Consider the following 20,995-nt stretch of genomic DNA (forward strand, 5'->3'; position numbering starts at 1 on the left):
GACCAATGAGCCTCAACAAGAAGATTGGACTCAAATGCCCCTGGAATCATAAGGTCTTGAACTTCCTCCTCCATCCCCATTGCAAGTCACTACTATAGAGAAAGGCTCTACTACTCCCCTACCTCTGAATACTAAAGAAGAATAAATTCAAAAGGAGCAGGAGGACGAACCACAACAAATATCAACTGATGAAGTGTTTGGTGAAGGGAAAATGGTTCAATATCCTTAACAAAGCTCCCCAAGACACTGAGGTACGAACTATGGGCTCCACATGAATAGAAACTATAGAGGAAAACCATTCACAAAGGGAAAAGGGGTAGCATAACAAACTCCATCATCCTCAAGAGGTAGGCCTTCAATGGAACAAGTCCCAAGGTGGTTACACAAAGAAATGATAAGAAGTAAAAGGCCATAATTCAATGTTGATGAAGAGGATATGATTATGTTGATTTACATTCTAGGGAACCCTGAGCCCCCCTCAACAGAGGCAAGAGCACTGGCATTAATCAATAGTGACCAAAATCAAGATTTATTTGTACAAGTGGCTATCCCTCCTGATTCAAAAATAGAAGATTTGGGTCCATAAGATTATCAGATTAGAGAAGTTATGCTCAGGAGGCCCACACTGGATACAACCAAGCTGATGGTCACAATGGGGATGAAAGAGATTTTTAGAAGTTTGGAGCAAGAAGGGGTAGAACTAATGACACTTCATAGGGAAAATGAAATCCTAATAGGATATTTAGCCAAAGTTGTCAATCCCTTGGATCCTGAACACACCAAAGATCCTTTAACTATAACATTTGAAAGGAGAGATAAGGGAGGAGTACATTTGGATCCATTTTTGAATGCCTATTAGAAATGTCGAGAAATTTTTGAGGAAAAGGGTGTGCTTATAATCTAGGGAAACCTAAAGCTACTTCATACTATGCAGGAAAATGTAGACAAAATGGCACCAATTTTGAAGTAGAATTTCAATATCATGGATGAAGTACATGCATGGGGTAAGGATTTACAGGTACTATAGGCCATAAAGGGGTAGAGGTATAGAATACTTGTACATGTATATATAGTAGAGGAATTATATTTAATTGATGATTGGATTGAAAAGATAGAAGATAGTAATAGAGTATTGGAAACATTACATGTGGAGATCCATCGGCTCAAGGACCAAGCCCGAGAGCAGATTTTGTAGGCAAAGAAACATTATAGTGATGCATGTCTTGACCCTTTTGAGGATGGTGAATGAGAGAAATTAATGCCAGTAGAGGTAGTGGTAGATAATTTTAGGAAGATTTTTGAAGAAGCTTCCAATGATGAGGATATTCAGCAAGTGTTTAGAATAGAAGAAGCCTTGCAAGAGTTGGATACCAAACTTGGGGACTTTGCTAAGAGTCGTATTGAAGTAGACAAGTACAGACCAAAGGTCAAGGACAAGTATGATGCCTTAGATTTAATAGATGCAACAAAAATCATCAATATTATTGAGAAATTCAAGGGTAAGCATCCAGACATAGCTCTGGTATGAAGGGGAACAAAACCCAGAAGCCAAAATTTCAATTTTGACACTTGGTGAACTTTTTGTATTTTTGACCTTCGAGGTGCATTGGTGAGCTCGTGAGCTGGTGTGCTAGTGTGCTTTTTGGCTACAAAGTGTTGGAAGGATTTTGAAGAAGTTAGAGGTGAGCAGGTGTGCTGGTGCATTTTTTTGAGGTGTGCTTTTCTAGAGGTGCATCAATAGTTAACTACTAGTGCTAAAAATAGAGCTTTCCATGCATCAGAAATGCATTCTAGTAGCAGTTTAACTCTAATAGATGCCTAGTGAAGGATCAGGTTCTATTTTTGGCACTTCTAGACACTTCTACATCAACTGAATGCTTTCTTATTCTTTTTCTCTCATAAATTCTTTATTCATGACATGTAAAGGCTCATGCATCTAATTAATAAATATAAAAATGGATGGACTCCTAATAAGCATTAGCTAGATTGTTAGTTTGTATATAATCAGTTTGTTTTATTAAATTAGAAGCATATTATTGCATGAAGATATGTCTTACTCTCAAGACAAATTGAGGAGATGATTTCTTATAAATACAAGATTGTAATATGTAATCAGGGCCACTATTATTTTGCAATAATATAATGCTTTTGGTGCTCGCATTTGGAGTGTAGTGATTCTTGCCTAAATGTGTCATTGTTTTGTGAATTTATGTTTAGGGAATTGTGATTAAGACAAAATTATATTGCATTTTTTTTGGTTGTGCAATCTTTTAATTCTAGTGTTTGCTATGGTTTGACGAATTCCACTAACATATCTAGCTTGAGAAGAAATCAGCAATTTGTGCCTACATAACTCTTTGTCTTACATGAACACACTTTATGTGGCCTTGCAATTTGATGAAGAGTGAAACATCATACGATTATTAAGTTTCCCATTGATGATTGCATCAGTAGAATCAAGGAAGCATTGCTCTTGTTTTCATTGGTTACCTACCAATTTCTTTGAAAGCTTAACTTGCAGACGTGTTGTTTTCTATAGCTTATGTCCATTAGGATTTTACTTTCACATTATTTGCTTTAATGTACTTGTTATTTTCTTTACTAACCACTTGTTAAATTAGGAATTCATATTAGTTCCATTATTAGATTGTGTTCATTGGAAAACATAAAAACTAAAAAAATATAGTTCTTTTTTTTTGCATGTTTTATTTTGAAACAACAAACATATTCTACATCTCATCCAAAATCAAATGAACTAGCAAAGGCCTCCTCATGAAAAAAAGCATTTATCTTCAACTAAGTAGATTCTAGTAGGTCACAAGATTGCTCAAAACCTTGGAGTTGATTCATAAGATTGACTTTTCAAGGGAGGAGTTTGAAAGAATACCTTCTATTTAGCATCGTGCATAACAACAACTCAAAAAAATTGAAACTAGAAGGAGGGCCTAATTTTTATTTTTGGAATAGAAGAGAAATTTACCAAAGTTTTGAAATTTTGCACTTTTTACAAGTTCAAAATTTTTTTTTGAGTTTTTGATAAATTTAGGTGCGTTGGTGAGTTAGTGTGTTAGTGCCCTGCTACACTAAATTCTATGGTGCACCTCATTTTGTGAGAAAGTGTACTTCTGTAGAGGTGTGCTTTTTCTAGAGTTGATGCGAATTGGAGGGTTTTGATCTAGAATCTTCATTTCAATGAGCTTTAATATCTTCTATTCGACCTTTCATCATTTTCTTCAACTCCCCCTCCACTTCAACCACCTAGTGGACCACCAAATATTCCAACAGTTCCACCTCCACAACAACCACCTTTAGGTCTACCAAATCCTATGGCCTTTTTTGCAAACACTATAGATTCACCAATAAACTTGAGAGGTGCACTCCATGACCTTCCCAAGAACCCCAAGAAGTTTTTCCCAAGGTTCATTTATGGAGAAACATGAACTATCAAAGATCACATCGAGGTATTCAAAGAAATTTGTAACTAAAAATAGATTGCTAATGAGGATGTGGTTCTTTTCTTATTCCCCTACTCTTTGGGGGAAATTGCCTTTAATTGGTACGATAATTTTCCACCTAGATTTATTGGAGATTGGGATACTTACATAAAATTATTCCTAGAACAATTTGAAACTTTTATCAACCCAGTTGTGATACATCAACAATTTATATCAATCAAAAGGGACCCAGCCGAGATGATTTCACACTTCAACCATCACTTTCACATGGCATATCACAAGCTAGAAGCACCATACACTATATCAGTTGAAGTTGCTATTCAAATTTATCTAAATGCTATGGACCATCTTGCTACTATTTTTCTAAGAAGACTTCTTGAAACAAATATCAAAACATTGGATAAAGTCTTCATAGAAGTGAATACCTTTACTAAGCAAGCTAATCCTAATGGATGAGGATTAATGCTTCTAGCTCAACCAATCACAACCATGCCAACATACCCTATTAGAATACCCATGATGCCTAGTCAATTCATACCTATGAATCTAGTTCCATTACAACATGCACCTACTCAACAAAACCTTGCTCTAACATATCTAGGGTATGAACCTCTAAAAGTTGCCTTCTTTGAGCAAAAGGTAGCAGTCTCTATTGCACCAAATAACAGCTTTGTTTTCGAATTTGGTCAAATGAAAAATACTATGTCACAAATGAATAATGAATTGACTCATCTAAGGTTGTCACAAGGACAAAATAACAACTTACCAAGAAACAATGCTAGTCCTTACAACAACAATTATGGCCAAAATTATAGCAGGAACTTCAATGGAAACAACAACAATAATGTAGTAAACAATAATGGGGAGAAAATTTTCAATCCTCTTGGTCATAATAATGGCTTCTAAAGATAGAAATGACAATGGAACACCTATCCAAATAATGGAAGCATTCCTAATGACAATAACAATAACAATGTTTAGTATGCAGATATTAATCAATATGATGATGGTCAAAATGCATCTAACAATGATGTTGATACTATAATGGGAATCAAGAGATGACTCAAAGTTCACAAGTAAATGACAATGCTCCTCCTATACAATTTGATGCTATGCTATTAGAATCCTATGATGTTGCACATAATGCATAGGTAGAACAATCAACCAACGAATAATTCTCATTCCCATTTGGCTAGGAACCTAACCTTCAGCCTAAAGAGATGTTTTCTTTTTGTAATGACAATCTAAGTAGAAAAGAATCTATGATAGATAGAATTCCTCTAGCCTTACAACTAAATCCTTGCGAGTGAGTAACAATTTGGCACCAATTAGGCCACCATATGGAGGACAACAAAATTAGAACCAAGCAAATGTACTAAGAATATTTAAAAATCCTACTTGTTCTACTAAAAAGTACAGTGTGATAGAGGACTTGAAATGAACTAAGGCCAATATGTCCATATTTGACATGTTGCAAAATTTTCCACAACAATGAGAAGCACTCATGAAGACTCCCCATAATATGAACACTATCCCTCAAAAGATAGTATCTCAACACGTTAATGTTATGGAAGCAATGCCCACTATGTTTAAAGACAAGGTGGAGGTGCCCCCATTTTTGCTTAGCATCAAAATATATGGGAAGAATCTTCAAAATTGCTTGATTGATTTTGGAGCCTCATGTAATATCATGCCACTGTTAATAGCACAAAGGTTAAGGGTCAGTCCTTAACCTTCCAATCGAATAGTGATACAATTGGACAAAACAAAGGTGAAAGTCATCGGCATATTGAAAGATGTTTAGATATAGTTGACAATTCATCCATAGATTCAAGATGTTATTGATATACATGTGGTTGATATTCTAGAGACATATGGGTTACTCTTGAGTCGAGAATGGACAAAATTCTTAAGAGGATGGTTCTCTATGGATTTCACCCAATTATGGTTACCATAGAAGGGATTGAACAATCAAATCAAGATAGATTAAGAACCTAAATTAAAAAAAATGATTATAGAATAAAATGCTCTAAATGAGGTGGCATTCCTACAATCAAATTTGGGCTTATACAAACTGATGGCATTTGATATGATTCCCACCGAAATATCAAGTAATCTAGATAAAGAACTCAAGATATTGATCCCAAAGGATGAGATCGTGACACAATCCATAGATACTATGGTGGATAATTTACAATGCTTGGGAGAAGAAGCTGACTCCAATATCTTATTCCTCCCAAGATTTTTCTGATTAAATAAATTAGCCATTCAAAGTTTGAATGCTCATCATGCCAAGAGGCAGTTGCAAAGGTGTTGACACACATGATGCAAGACAAGGATAATAAAATTCTAGAAGATGAACCTGTGGAAAATCAAAGCCTTACAAACTAATCTAGATCTATGGAAAAGATTGAAGAGGAAATTGAAGATATAAATTTATCATATAGTGATACCTCTTCAGATGGTGGAGGTTTGTCTTCTCCTCCCCCAGGAATAATCAAAGTTCAAAGAAGGAGATGGTACATGAGAGGTCAAGGGTGGAATTTGGTAGTATTCATTCTAAGCCTAAAGTTGATGAAATCAATGAACTAATAGGGGAAATTCAAGAAAAACAAGAAAAATATACACTCCCTCTATCAAGAAGTTATAAAGGAGAATCGTCAAGTCCACCTTGTGAGAAGTTACAATGGTTCCCCAAGAAATAGTCATTCCAAGCTCAAGTAAAAAAGAAACTAAGGAAAAACAAAAACAAGGTTAGAAAACCTAAGGAGGATCCAATTTGGACACTTTACTTCGATGGTTCCAGATGCAAATTAGGGGCTAGTGCAGGTATTGAATTGGTCAACCCAAAAGGTAAGTCTTTCTACGTAGCATATCGATTAGAGTTTTGATGTACTAAGAATGTTGTAGAATATGAAGCATTGATCTGAGGACTTCTCTTTGCACTAGAGAAAGGAATTATAGCTCTCATAATTGAGGGAGATTCTTAGTTGGTTATATGACAAGTAAAATTGTTATATTCTTGCAATGACAAAAGGTTACTTTCTTACAGGAAAAGAGTGCAAGATTTATTGGATGATTTTAAAGCTTTAAACATAAGGTCCATTCCAAGGAGGAAATACATGGTAGTAGATGCTCTTGCTATTTCAGCAATTGCATTACAACTAGTCAAAAGAACAAAATTGAAAAGATTTTTAGTAGAGTTGGTTGTTGCTCCATCTATTCCAGACAATATTACAAACTTTCAAGTCTTTTAGGATGATCAAAACATACTTGAGTTTATCATGTGCAACGACTACTTTAAAAGGCAAGAAATTGATGACACTCTAAATGAAAAACCTAAGGATGATGAACTCAAAGATGAAGATTGTATTCTAAAATTGAAAACTAACACTATTCCTAAGGGAATGGTTGAGTTAGAGTGCATCTTTGATCATGATGAATCTGCACTTAATAAAAGAACGACCCAAGAAAAGGGGATTGAGTGTGATTCATACAACTTAGTGACTAACAAATATTTGAGAATGGTTTGAATAGGGAAAGTGTACAATGCACAAGAAAGGGAAGATATGATCAAACTACTTACTGAGTATAAAGATGATATTGTTTGGAGCTATGAAGAGCTAAATATGTATGACCCTAAGATTTTAACCCATGATATCCCCTTGAAACCAAATGCCAAGCCTTTCTGGCAAAGATAAAGACTTGTTAATCCTATCATTGAACCTTTTATAATGAAAGAAGTTAAGAAGTTATTAGATGCTGAGATCATCTTCCCCATTCGTCATTCCACATGGGTCTCCAATTTGGTTCCTATATAGAAGAATACTGGAGAGATTCATATTTGTGTTGATTTTTGTAACTTAAACCTGGCATCTCAAAAGGACAATTATCCTTTACCCTCACTGGATGAGGTTCTACGAATTGTGAATGGTTCAAAGATGATGTCTTTCTTAGATGGATATTCAGGATATAATAAAGTGATAGTTGATGAAGAAGATTGACTAATGACAACTTTTACAACTAAATGGGGAACATTTGCCTACAGAAGAATGCCATTTGGACTGATTAATGCAGGTGTGATATTTCAACGAGCCATGGATGAAGCATTTAAGGGATTGGTCAATAAGTGTATAGTTATCTACATGGATGACTAAAATATCTTTTCAAAGGATTGAAGCACTCACATTTCTGATTTAAGGAGGGTATTCAATAGATGTCATAAATACGACATATCCCTCAATCCCAAAAAATGTTCATTTGGGGTCACTAAAGGAAAACTCCTAGGTAATATCATTTCTAAAGCCAAAATCTCCATCAATCCTAATAGAGTTGAGGCCATTCTAAAGTTATCACCTCCCCATAGCTAGAAGGAACTCAAGTCTTTCTAGGAAGATAAATTTTGTATGAAAATTCATAAGCAAATTTGCAGAAATAGTTCATCCCCTTAATGATTTACTCAAAAAGGGAGCTAAGACAAAATGGGTTCCAGAAATTAAAAAATTATTTGAGGATATCAAAGTGGCCATTTCCACGGCCTTGATATTGGTAAGTCCTAACTATGAACTACCTTTCAAGATATATTTCTTTGCTTCAGAACATTCGTGCATTGGGATCTTAACACAAAAGAAAGAAAAGGAAGATGAAAGGCCTATTGCTTTTATGAGTTCTCCCCATAGAAATGTCAAGTTGAATTATTCCAACCTTGACAAATAGTCTTTCACTTTGATCAAGGCTATAAAGAAATTCCATCATTACATACTAAGAAGTAAGGTGTATGTGATCATACCTAATCTAGCAGTAAATACATTATTGATGCAAAATAAACTCAGTGAAAGACAAGGAAAATTGATGGCAATACTTCAAGAATTTAATTTAGAAATTCAACCCATGAGGTTGGTCAGAGGTGAAGGATTATCAAAAATGATAGCTGATAACTAGGTTAAGGATGAAAAGGAATTCAAGTTTGACAATGAAATGAATGAGAACAATTAAAAGAAAATGATAGTATCTCAAGTTGATATTGGCCAAGGTGTAGTAAAAAATGTCTAGTATCAGGATGTTGTTTATTACCTTTTGTAAAACTAGTGCCCCAGTTGGATGAATAGTTCACAACATAGGGGACTCAAAATGAAATGCAAGTCCTACATGCTACATGATAGAAAGTTGTATAAAAGGAATTATGAAGGAATCTATCTGAAGTGCTTAGGATGTGAGGAAGTAAAGGAAGTTTTGGAACAATTCCATGATAAGTATGGTAGCAGACATGGTTCAACAAAAGCAACTACTCATATGATTTTAAGATTAGGTTATTTTTGGCCCACAATATTCAAAGACACCTTTGAACATGTGTGTTCTTGTCATATCTATCAAACTAGCACCAACAAAGAAAGACACTTGGCAATGCCATTACAAATAGTGTATGAGTTGTACCCCTTCGCAAAGTGGGCATTAGATTTCATAGGTCCTATTAATCCACCATCGTCAATTGAATACACTTTTATTCTCATAGCCATGGATTATTATACACAGTGGATAGAAGCAGAAACTTTCATAAATTGCACCACTAAAGTGGTAACATACTTCTTGGAGGAACACATTGTTACTAGATTTGGGATGCCATTCACTTTAGTGTGTGATAATGGGTCAACTTTTGAATCAATATTCTTAACTTAGTGGGCATTCAAAGATCAAGTTATTATCAAGTTCTCATCAAATTATTATCCACAAGGAAATGGGGTAGCCAAATCTACGAACAAGAACTTGATCACAGTAATAAGATTGTTATTGAAGGAGAATCCTAAAGATTGGTGTACTCAACTCAAATATGCTCTATGGATGGATCGTGTAAGGGTCAAGAGTGCTTTGGGGACTTCTCCATATTTGCTTGTCTATGGATAAGACCCAGTATTCCCGCTCAACGTCATGATTCCTATTTTGAAATTCATGAGTGGGTATGTTGAGGATGCTAACAAAGTACAAATTAGTTTAATGAATCTTTTAGAGATAGATGAGAAATGGACAGCTACATTGGATCACATGGAAAAACATCAAGCTATCATGAAGAGGTGGTTCAACAAGAGGGCCATGATAAAATCCTTTAGGATTTCTGACCTTGTTCTACTTTGGGATAAGGTGAGAGAAAAGTTGGTCAGCCACACCAAGTTTCAACACTTGTGGATTGGCCCTTATCAAATCACAAAAATTCTTGGAGAAAATACTTTTAGGCTCAGTTCCTTACAAGGGGAATTAGTTCCATTACCAGTAAATGGGCAATTTCTAAAACATTATTTTTAAGCCTAGAAGAACACAACCCAAAAAAAAAAAAAAAAATTAGTTAGATTTTATTTCTGCAAGTGTTTTTATTTTCTACAAGTGTGTTTTATTTCAGTTGAGTTTTTGCTTTCACTCGCATGTTTTCTTTTAAAGTTGTGTTAGTCCAGGGGGTAAGGTGCACTCAAGATTTTATTTTGACATATATTTTTAACTACTCTTTTGGTTCCAATTTGGGAAGAGGTATTTCTTTGTCAAAATATTTGGACGATTGTGTGTCTCATACCAACTGAGGAATGGATGTTACTTGCAATAATAGGGGGACTTTTAGCCTTGAATTCAGGATTCTAGAACAACAAGTTCTCAACACTTTGCAAATTTAAAGATAGATCATCTCAGGTGTTTTCAAACCAAGGTTGAAAGAAACAAGGGATGATCCAAACTCCTATTAGTTCAAACATAGGGGTCTTCTCAAAGGATTGCTAAGATCATTGTTTGGCATGAGAGTTTCTAAAAGGTTCTAAAAGAAGAACACATGGGATGTTCACCAAAGATTGAATCCAAGAAACGACATTGATGTACTAGCTACACAATCTAAGCATAGTTAGGATACATAAGAAAATAAAAGAAAATAAAAGAAAAGAACAATGTTAAGACTGAAGGATTCTAAAAGATCTAAAAGGGGTAATCTTACAAATAGATATGCATTCAAAATGAGTTATCTAGTACCAAAGCATTGCTTCATCCAAGATTCAAAATGATGACAATATGAACTACATGGAGCAATTATCCAAAAGGTTACCAAAAAATTTAAAAGAAAAGTTACAACCTACTAAGAGCCCTCGAACTAATTCTCTCATCTGGTCAGACAAAGGATCGACAAGTAACCTTCATGAGGATTCCTAATGGATGAGCCAGGAGTGGTGGAAGATTGTTTTTGAGTTGTTAGAAGATTTTGATTGATCACATCCTAAAATGTGAAAGGAAATGAATACATAGAGCACAAACTAAGTTTGGAGGTTTTAGATCTTGAAATTTTGACTATGAAGTTATTCAAAATATGCTTAGAATGTCCAAAATTTAGTTGTTGTTTGACACATGTCGAATAAATGTTTGTTGATGAAGAAATGCCTTTATTATTTCTTCCTTTTGTTAGGGCTATTTGTTGTGGTTCCATAATGCATGCCTCATTTCCTAATTAGGAAATGGGGAACCCCTACTCTTTACGAAGGTTTTTGGACTCCTAAATTCAGGATCCTAGCCATCTATAGGTCCCCCACAAACCCTTAATTCATGTTCGGGTCATCTTGGAAAAGCCTAAAGGTCTGAAATTCAGGAAAAAAAACCAATGAAAAAAGGCTAAATATTGAGGGTTTTTGCATACTAGGCACACCACATGAGGTGCTCTAGTATGCCCAAAAAGGAGAAAACATTTTAAAGTGTGCACTTGTGCAATTGCATAATAGCGCACCTATGCAGCTGCACCATAGATGTGCATTACCTATTTAAGGGGGGGTCCTTTATCCCTCACCTTACATTTTCTTGTTTTCCATCTTCATATGTGTCTCTATCTTCGACTTTGTAGCTCTGCATACACCAAGATGCGGTGTTTTCATCCTATCGCTTGCAAAAACATACATCATCATTGAGCATTGGTGCACACTTGCATACCTAACTTGGTGTGCTAGTGTGCACCAACCCTCACATCTCCTCCTTTTTTTAAAATAAAAAACTTAAAACAAATAAAATAGATGCAAGGGTTAAGTGTGCAGTAGCGCATCTAACTTGGTGCACTAGTGTGCACCAATTGTTCAAAGTTTAAAAAATCTAAAAACAAACCTAAGCCTTAAAATGGATAAAACTCTTCAATCTTCAACTAAGGGAGATTACTGTAGGGGTTGGGTGCTTTAGCACACATATATTTGGGTGGGCCCAACCCACACTAGACTATAGTTCACCTCCTGACTCGCTATAGTTTCCAACAAGTGATTCATTAGATGTCTCACTTTCCTTCCAATTCAAAGAGTATTCCCACATTCAAGTTATGGGCTAACCTAGCCTATCAGGTGCGCACTAGTGCACCTATCCAGGTGCACTAATGTGCACCCAAATCTAACCATATGCAAACTTGAACAAACACAAATGCATTAAGTGTTTGTGTACACTAGCGCACTTGATTTGGTGCACTAAGTGCACACATTATAATTAGAATTTTGTTTTGAACAATACACATCTAGCACACCTATTAGGTGTACCAATTTTTATGCTTAGGGCTCTAAATTAGGTTCTTGTGATTTTTAGAGCATCTAGGTTTCTGGGTTTTTGTTCAAGTTAGTACTAGAGGGTCATGAATTCATTTTTCTCTAACCTTTGACTAATGGATGTTCTTCTTTTTTTTTGCAAATATAATGGTGTCTTCATCAGGCAAGAAAATGGCTCTAAAACCTATAGTCTTCAAGTTCCAAGGTGTTCCCCCAGAAAAATCAAGGTTTCATGATGATTACTCTAAAACCAGAGATACAGAGTTAGGACACACAGATTTGGGGGAGTTCTTGAAGATTTGTAACAAACCCATTGAGAGATTTGCCATTGTTTCCACTTTGATTCGTTTAGGTTTAGTGAATATATCTTCTCACCCCATGTCAATTCAATCTTTAGAGCTCGTTATGATAGTTGCACAACATTTTATCTCAGAGGAAAGGGTGGTGAAGAATCTGATAGGAGAGATCATTCTCGATCTATGACCAAACAACATTGAGAAAGTATTCCATCTCCTGAGGGTAGATCAATTTATCAGGTTAACCTATGAGGTGGCAGAGAGATGGTATAGAAACCACTTAGAAGAGGCTTTTGAGATCATCCAATCCTCTTATCTTATAGAGAAGACTCCTTTGGGGAGGACAACTGGTAAAGTGGACATGACAAGGGGATATAGGAAGGAAGACATTGGGTACTCAATCATACTTCTAAGTAGAGTTATGTGTTTTCCAGTAGCTAGAGATTTAAATATCTTCATGGTACATTTTATTGAGACTATCAAGATGGAAAAGATGCCACTTGACTGGCCCACTACTTTGAGTGAAAATTTGTGTGAACAATTATAGGTAGTAAAGCACAAAAGGAAGTTCTACATGACATCCTACCTAGTGTACTTATTAGCTGTGAGGGTGATAGACTACCCAGGGCTATACAAAAGAGGCAGCATGTAGGATCCTAATGCCTGGCCATATATTGTCTATCAATAATTGGTTAAGAAGAGACTTTCAAGGTAGAGCAAGGAATACATAATCATCAATGATACCTTAATATTCACCATAATCAAATTCATAGAAGGAGATTATGCGAAGAGGTTATGAGAGGATGCAGTAGCATAGATAACAACACTCAGAGCATATTGTTAGATTAGGTGAAAAACTAATCTCCCAAGAACAGCTGCATGCATAACCCTGTCACATGGATGAAGCAAAGAACAGAGGCAAGGAAAAATCAAGGAGGCCAAAAAGCCAGATCCATCTTATGGACATGCAAACAGCAATATCTCATATAATCCAATAAGTGAATCATAAATACAAAGAAGTGAATCCTTATAAAGGAATCACGAAACCCGAAAAGGGAAACTAAAGCCTAAAAAAGCTAGGGTTGCACAATATAATTAATAAAATATTAATTATATGCACCTACAAGATAGCTTAAGAAAACTAGAGTAATAGGCAACTTAATTAATTAAATCAAAGTGATTTAATTAATAAGTTAGAACAAATAATTACTCTAACACCCCCCCTTAAGCAAAGCTTGGGAGGAAGCTAACCTAGCACAACTATGAAAGAGAATTGGGTCCTGGCAACAAGGCCAGATCAGGTACCCAATCACAACAAAATCTCTATAAAGAGGAGAAATAGAGAAAACCACATGGGAAAAACCCTACTCCAAAAAGAGATAGCAAAGAATGTTCCAGAAGAAGGAACAAATAGATCAGAAGAGAATCATTGAAGCATGAAGAACCGCAAAACTCTGTCAAAATGATGATCTGTAGAACCTCCATGGAAATAGAAGGCATGAAACATCAACCAAAGGAACCTCCATGGAAATGGAAGGCATGAACCATCAACCAAAGAAGCATAGAACAGCAATATAACCTCCCCTTAAGGCAGGTGAGGTGACAGGCAGCTGAAAAGATGGGCCAAGAATCTCCTACAACACAGGAGCCAAACACATCGAGAGTGAGGTACAAAACACCAATAAAGGCATGTGCCATTGACACTGCATGAGGAATTAGAGAAAGAGGGCCTATAAGTAGCAAACAACTATCCCCCCATGGCACTTTATAAAATAGTGCAGGTACAACGAATTACAATGATGAAAAGGATCCCGAAATGCAAGGGTGGCACTTTATCTCAGTGCATTGAAAATAGATGCTTACAATTAATATCAAAAATGATCAAAAAAAATATAAGGCTGAAACAACAAAAGGTAAAGCCCAAAACGAAGCAACTGAAGCAACAAAATCGATCTTCGAACCTGAAACAAATAGGATATCCACCAGAATGCTAAAATGCAAAAGACTAAATAGGATGTTCCTAGAATAGAATCTAGAACAACAACTAGCATCACTAGAAAGAGCATATAAAGAGCTTTCCATTGATATAAAGAAGTCCAAAAACGGAGATCGGATGCTCAAGATATGCCTCCCGGAGTGCAAAATAGAACATCCAGCTTTGACTACCAAAATAGGCAACCAAATTGCATCAAAATCAAAAAAAACCTATACCAACATCTCCGTCTCAGAACCAGCTTTTTGGTACATTTTTTGGATTGAAAAAATACGTCTGTATGCTCAAGTTACAAAGAAAAAACCTCTAGGGCCTCTGAAAATGCAAAAAATTATTATTTTTTTAATTAAAAAAATAATAAAAAACAAAAATCTTTTTAAAAAATCCCTCCACCGCCAACAGAGCGGCGGCTGGGCGGCGGGAGGGTGGAGGGCCGCCGTGGGGCAGAGCAGCGGCGGTGGCCGCCTGCGGAGCCGCTGCGGGCCGCTGGCGAACCGCCAGTGGTAACTGCTAGCGGTGGCCGTCAGCAGTGACGCTAGCGGCTTTGCTGCAATTAATTAACCACCGGAAGCTAAAAAAAGCAAAAAAGAACAGAGGCAAGGAAAAATCAAGGAGGCCAAAAAGCCAGATCCATCTTATGGACATGCAAAGAGCAATATCTCATATAATCCAATAAGTGAATCATAAATACAAAGAAGTGAATCCTTATAAAGGAATCACGAAACCCAAAAAGGGAAACTAAAGCCTAAAAAATCTAGGATTGCACAATATAATTAATAAAATATTAATTATATGCACCTACAAGATAGCTTCAAAAAACTAGAGTAATAGGCAACTTAATTAATTAAATCAAAGTGATTTAATTAATAAGTTAGAACAAATAATTACTCTAACACATATTACATTCATTTTAGAACATTTACATACCTATGGGTAGCTGGTACCATTGTCAACCCAAAGAAACTCTCGAGATATCCTAGTGAAAAACTTGTTCTTTTGGAGATTGCTTAACAACTTGAGTCTACATATTACAGAGTTAGGAAACAATGTAAATCATGTTGGACATGGCCTCTAATCATAGGACCTTTTCAAGTGAAGTAGAGGCAAGATATTACTTCTTTCTAGTGTGAATGGGATCAGTATCCCTTAGAAGAGTGCAATTATCCACAGCCATGTTTTGATAATATCAAGAGAGTATAGTATCTAGTAGGAAAAGAATTCACACATGAAGAAGCTATTGAAGACCATTGGATGAATGCAAAAAATGACTACGGTGTCCATATCAAGGATTACTGGAGGATAACTTTGTATTTGGCAGAAAAGGCCTTAAAGATGAAGATTCCATTGCAGATATTGCAGCAAGATTCAGGAGAGCTACTTGACCCTTTGTTCAATGAAGATAAAATTGGGGAACAACCCATTATGAATGCTGAGGTTGACAGGGAAGAGATTGATGATATTAACCATCGAGCGAGGCACGCCATCAAAATGATGTAGGATTCAATCAAGAAACTATTTAAACTTGATCTAATACCTGAGATGGTAATTTTCCATGCACAGACCTGCCCAACCAAAGGTAGAGGGAAGAAATTCACCATCCCTACCTTTGCAGCTTAGTTAGGCCCAAAATGGTATACCAAATTGATAGACTAGTTGGATACTATCACCCTCAGGAGAGAAAAGGTAAGGGCAAAAGAAAGAGGAGTTCTCCTCAAAGAGTTGAATCAGAAGAGGGTGAAATCCTAGCACCTCTGCAGCAACAAGAAGAAAATATACAAGGGACCGAGGACACTACGGCATCACAAGTTCAAGATGACCCACAATTGCCACCACTTGATGCACCCAACCAAGTAGAATTAGAGGTTGAAATTCAAGAAGTTTCCCCTCCTCAGTAGGTAGAAAAAGTATCACCTTTTGTGCCTAAAAAGGGAAAAAAGATTAAGACTCTTGTCAAGAAAAGGCAAATGGTGATTAGGAGGGTAGTGCCTTTCCCATTTGTCCCAAAACCCATTCTTGAAGAGGAAGAAGAGGAGGATGAGGAGGATGATGTTCCTTTGAATCAAAGAACACAGCTAGCTAGAACCACGAAACAAGAAAGAAGGAGAAGTTCCACTATTACATTGCCATCAATTCCAAAAGAACCTCTACAAACAACTACATCAAAGGATGAAATGTAGCAATGGATTGATGAGTAGAATTTAGAGGGCACTAACATATTTAAGATGTCATATTTTGATTTCATGCCTGTAGGGATGGAATTGGTGGGGGACAAGATTCGGGATACACCAACCAATGAACCTCAACAAGAAGATTAGACTCAAATGCTCCTAGAATCACAAGGTCTTGAACTTCCTCCTCCATCCTCATTGCAAGTCACTATTATAGACAAAGGCTCTGCTACTCCCCTGCCTCCAAGTACTGAAGAAGAACAAATTCAAAAGGAGCAAGAGGAAGAACCATAGAAAATATCAACCAATGAAATGTCTAGGGAAGGGCAAATGGTTCAATATCCTCAGCAAGCTCCCAAAGACACTGAGGTAAGAACTGTAGGCTCTATGGGAACAAAAACTATAGAGGAAGAACATTCATAAAGGGAAAAGACCCTAGAAAGGAGTGATAAGGGAAAAGGGGTAGCAAAACAAACTCCATCATCCTGAAGAGGTAGGCCTTTAGTGGAACAAGTCCCAAGGAGGTTACACAAGGAAATGATAAGAAGTAAAAGGCCACAATTCAATGCCAATGAAGAGGATATGATTGAGGTTCTCACAAAACTCGAGTACCCTCAAGAGAGACAAGAGCACTGGAATTCATCAACAGTGACCGAAATCAAGATTTATTTGCACAAAACCTAAAAGCCAAGATTTTAGTTTTGAAACTTGGTGAAATTTTTGCATTTTTGACCTTCGAGGTGCGCTAGTGAGCTAGTGAGCTGGTGTGTTGTTGCGTTGGTATGTTAGTGCACTTTTTTGCTACAAAGTGTTGGAAGGATTTTGAAGAAGTTAGAGGTGAGTAGGTGCACTAGTGCATTTTTTCTAAGGTGCTCTTTTCCAGAGGTGCACTGACAGTTAACTGCTAGTGCTAAAAATAGAGCTTTCCATGCATTGAAAACACATTTTGGCAGTAGTTTAACTCTGACAAACACCCAGTGAAGGATTAGCTTATATTTTTGGCACTTATAGATGCTTCCACATTTACTAAAGGCTTTCTTATTTATTTTCTCTCATAAATTCTTTGTTCATAACATGTAAAGGCTCATGCATCCAATTAATAAATATAAACATGGATGGAGTCCTACTAAGCACCAGCTAGATTGTTGGTTTGTATATAATTAGTTTGTTTTATTAAGTTAGAAGCTTATTATTGCATGAAGATATCTCTCACTCTTAGTAAAAATTGAGTAGATGATTTCTTATAAATATAGGATTGTAATATGTAATCAAGGCCATTGTTATTTTGCAATAATATTATGCTTTTGGTGCTCACATTTGGAGTGTAGTGATTCTTGCCTAAATGTGTCATTATTTTGTGAATTTATGTTCATGGAATTTTGATTGAGCCAAAAGTTTATTGCTTTTTTTTGAGTTTTTTGATCTTTTAATTCTAGTGTTTGCTAAGGTTTGATGAATTCCACTGAAGTATCTAGCTCGAGAAGAAATCAGCAAATTGTGCCTGCATAACTCTTTTTCTCACATGAGTGCACTTTCCATGGCCTTGTGATTTGATGAAGAGTGAAACATGATATGATTATTAAGTTTCCCATCTAATTGCATCAGTGGAATCAAGGAAGTGCTACTCTTGTTTTCATTAATTATCTACCGATTTCTTTGAAAGATTAACTCATAGAGATGTTATATTTTGTAGCTTATGTCCATTAGGAGTTTACTTTCATGTTATTTGCATTAAAGTACTTGTTATTTTCTTTACTAACCCCTTGTTAAATTAGGAATTCATATTAGTTGCATCATTAGATTGCATTCATTGAAAAACATAAAAAATACAAAAATATAGTTCTTTTTTTTTCATGTGTTATTTTAAAACAACGAATAGATTCTACATCTCATTTGAAATCAAAAGAACCAGCAAAGGCCTCCTCCTCAAAAAAAACATTTATCTTCATCTAACAGATTCCAGTAGGTCGCAAGATCGCCAGAAACCTTGGAGTTGATTCACAAGATTGACTTTTCAAGAGAGGAGTTTGAAAGAATTATTGCTATTTAGCATCGTTCATAACAACAGCTTAACAAATCCCATGTTCATTTTGGGATGACTATCACATATAAGGATCATGTTGAAGTGTAGTTAATTTTAGAGGCCCACAATTAGCATATACAACAGCAACTTGTTAGTAGTCTCATTGAGTTCTTAGAGAGTGGGCTTAAACCTTGGCCTTCTCCCAATCTTTGAATTTGGCATGGCCATTGAGTTACATTAGACCTTCTTAGACCAAATGGAATAGATGCTTCATACAGAGTAACTAGTCTTCATCCTAGGAAATACACCTTTAGATTTTTGAGAATGAGAAACCAAGCACTAGTCTTTGATTCCAATCCCCAATAGAGCTACTAAAAACTATTGGTAAACAGTTTGTCCCTCACCTTGAATTGACCTTACCTTGACTCCTTATGCCATAGATTATAAGAAACAAGCTATCTACAACAGATTGGATTAGTGCACTGCTATGTCACTAATCCTTGAATTGAAGGGTACAACTCCCCTATGTGAATATGATATTTAATGAATATTTTTTTACTTGATCAAAGGGTGACCATGGGGTATGCTCTTAACCTAAGAGCAAAAGAGGCTAACCAGATTGCTCATAGACATAACCAACCTAGGCAAGGTTTAGGGCTAACAACTAACACTACTGCTACTCATAAATGCAACTAAGCTATTAGAATGCAACCTAGACAATGGAAAGGAAGAAGATTTTCATGTGAAAGGAAAAGTGGAATCTACCTATACTACTAAGCTACTAAGTGTACACTTGAAATGTTTCACACTCTAAACCATTCTATCCAAACGATTTCATGAGTTGGAATGCTTGGATGCCGGCTTAGAGCTCCCTATCCACGGAGTGCAAGGAGTTAGTATTTCAGCATGAAGGCTCTCAGCCAAGCCTTAGAAATGTACTTCTTGCTAGTAAACCATGCAACAGGAGGTTCTTTGAGACAAGAGCAAGAGTGCAAATATCTTCAAGGAATTCCTCAAGAATGCAATGCAAATGAAGATTAAGCTAGAATTAGATGCAAAGTGGAGCTATGCTAAAACATGTATGAGAGTGTTACAATACCATTATTAAGCTATGTGAGATTAAGCTACATGTAAAAATGAAAGCTAAGCTAAGCTAGAATGCCATGATGCCATGGATGAGAGAATGTAGACAAGAAATAGAAGTTCTCCACAAAGCTCCAAAGAAACCTGTTAGAAAACCTGCAGCATAACAATATTCAAAATGAAGATTTATTGAGGGGGAAAGCTCTCTCCCTTTTAAAGATGTACGGACGGTAGAGATCAAGATGAAGATGGTGGATGATCAACGGTGGAATTTGAAAAGAGGAGTGATCCATGTGCACACACAAGTCAACCAATAGAATATAAGTTAACTTGTCATATAAGACAAAAGTCTCACAAGCCTTTTCTTTTAATTGTAAAATAGAAAAAGGACTTTATGTGTGCACTTTAAGTGGGTTAGAAGAATGGGGTCTTTTATTTAATTAAAAGGGGACATGTTCTTTTAATCAAATAATGAACTTACGATAGCATAGTCAAACTATAGGTTATAATCAAATAAATTGATTATTAGCAATTTGGTCTAGATAAATGATTAAATTAATTTAGCCAAAATGTTGAGAAGGGGGCTAATAGTTTAGATGACCATTTTTAGGTGATTACATTTTCCCCTCTTTGACTAATGCGTGATCGATCTGGGAACACATTATGTCAAAGAAAATCGAAGCCAAGTAGGCGATGATAGATATAGATGTCTAATTCCGAAGAGTGAAATGCAGAAATAGATAGCAAGTCCTGAATGCACAGCCTGATAGCAGTAGTATTGAACACTAGGAAGAGATGATGTCAGAATTCAAGAAGAATACTAACACTTAGAAAAGCAGATAGAGTGAGAGCAAGTGAGAAGATCAAACAAATGCTCCTAAGCAGTGATAGAGTATTTCTGCCCCCTCGGGATCAAAATTGAAATGAGGTAAGGGGATGCAAAAACTGGCTTGAAATGAGAAAATTAGAATATAGAAATGTCCAAGATGACAGATAGATGATTAGAACCCAACAATGACTATATTAAAAAATTGATAAAATGCCCCAGTTTGACTAGAGTTGACCTTGAAGGATATAGCATAAAAATAAGGTCGAAATGAGTAGACAGGTGATTTTAGACATGAAATAGTGAATTTAAGTAGATATGAAGTATGGAAATGATGAAGACATGGAGAAATGAAGATGCCCCAGTGATGATTCAGAGATTAGACCTCAAAAGGTCAGCTAACTGCTCAGAAGAAAGTAGAATTTTAAAAGACAATTTTGACCATCAAGATGAACTTGAATTTGGATTTTGATCCTGAAAATGAATCTAGGACGTAAAAATTATTTAAGAGGTCAAAACTTTATATAATGTGATGACAAGATAGAAAAGAGATGAAGCGAAAGATTAAGAAGGTGAAAAGACATGAACAAGAAGAAAGTAAAGAAATATATGAAAGG

This window comes from Cupressus sempervirens, chromosome 6 (genome assembly GCF_028749045.1).
Source record: "Cupressus sempervirens isolate cs-2001-9-10 chromosome 6, ASM2874904v1, whole genome shotgun sequence".
NCBI lineage: Eukaryota > Viridiplantae > Streptophyta > Pinopsida > Cupressales > Cupressaceae > Cupressus > Cupressus sempervirens.